The 1,665-nt window shown below is 36.4% G+C and overlaps 1 long non-coding RNA gene across 1 annotated transcript; it reads left to right on the forward strand.

Moving 5' to 3' along the window:
• Positions 1-568: 568 nt before the first annotated feature.
• LOC134233777 (uncharacterized) lies at positions 569-1,120 on the forward strand. The gene is made up of 3 exons (XR_009985060.1): positions 569-690; positions 809-892; positions 1,030-1,120. It is a non-coding gene; the product is annotated as an uncharacterized LOC134233777 (long non-coding RNA).
• The last annotated feature ends 545 nt before the right edge of the window (positions 1,121-1,665 follow it).

The following is a 1,665-nucleotide window of genomic DNA, read 5'->3' on the forward strand; positions in this document are numbered from 1 at the left end:
TTGGTTATGCCTTATGGGATTTATCCCACATCTGAATGTTTATGGGAGTAAATGTCCCACATATCATGTTCTATGGGATTTATCCCATATTTGACCATTCATGGGAGAAAAAATCCCATTTGTAGGTATCCGTGGGATTTATCCCATTTGAACAATTCTGTGGGAGAAAAAATCCTAATGGGAGAAAAAATCCCATTTGAGATTTTTTCTCCCATCTGACATTTTTTCTCCCATGGGAGAATGGTGGGATAGTTGGTGGGACTGAAAATCCCACCATTCTCCCATGGGATTCTGATATTTAGGACTTCATATCTTTTAAAGTAGAGATGTCTATGAGTTCAACATGAGAATATGTGATACTGCTAAGAAATCCCACCAGGTGCTATAAAATTTTTATAGACATGACAATTAGAAATGGTAGTAAAAAGTCCGGACTATGTCGTGTCCGGAGTTAAATGTCGCACTGTTCTATTTATTTATGTAGAGATATACTGTGATCTCCTCAATATAGGGTTCATATCTACCCATTGATTCGAAAGACAGAAGCACTACTTTTCCTTTTCTTTTCAGATCCTTGTAGTGTTTCTCCTTGCAAATCGGGTTTCTGTCAAGCATATGATGATAATACTGGATTTCGTTGTCGTTGTCGGCCTGGTTACACTGGGAACTTATGTGAAATAAACAAAAAAAGTAACACACTAATCTCTGTCTCTATCTCCGTCACTGTTGTTTTATGCTTAACTTTAATGTCTTCAAATTCCCGACAAAGTGCTATTTACACGTACTCCATATACTCCTTTTGTTTCAGAGACCAGCCCTTGTACCAGTAACCCGTGTTACGGAGGAGCAAACTGTATAGGTGTTCCGTCTCCTCCATATTATATTTGTTTTTGTAAGTATGATGGAAACGGAGGGAAATGGGTTGCTGTAAAAGCAGAACAGAAATGTGAAAAATATTATTTTAGAGTTAATCTTGTCAAAGAGATCTCAGATTCCAGCATATGTAAATCAAACTGATTTGTTTTGCAGACATTGACAAATGTGGTAAATATAGCTGTGCAAGGAACGAAATGTGTTATCAGGGGATACCTCAAAATTATACTTGCAGTGCAATAAGTAAGTAAATAAAATATCATATTTTTTTTTGTTTATTTAAGATAAGATATATGAAACTAATGATTCCCTTTGGAACAGTGAAATGTAAGAGTTAACGAACAGTATTCAATCAAAAGCCCATTAAACCATGCAAAATAGGCATGATAGGAGCAGAACAAACGTGGACCTCCAAAACACCAGAAGTGGGATAAGATGCCATGGAGGAGTGAGCATCTCCTTCCGAATGGTCACCCCCCCCCCCCCCCCCCCCCCTGTACTCCTTGTCATGATCGAGAAATTACGAAAAAATCCGTCGTCAATTCAATGTGTTTATATAATGGCCTCAATGATAAATTATATCGACCATAGAACTAATTAATAAGAAATGGTGACTTTAAGTGAGACAGCTGATATTCTTGTTTTATAAACTTGTTAGTCAATAATTAACCTAAATTTAGAAATTGTACAAATATGTAAGTAGAGTATGCTCTTATATGAAATATGTGCAGAAAACGAACAGTGTTCGATTCAACTGATTAACATAAACCACGTATGAAGGTATATAACAGC

The sequence above is a fragment of the Saccostrea cucullata genome, unplaced genomic scaffold (assembly GCF_032062105.1).
Source record: "Saccostrea cucullata isolate Sc308-1 unplaced genomic scaffold, CSIRO_AGI_Scuc_v1 ctg8849, whole genome shotgun sequence".
NCBI lineage: Eukaryota > Metazoa > Mollusca > Bivalvia > Ostreida > Ostreidae > Saccostrea > Saccostrea cuccullata.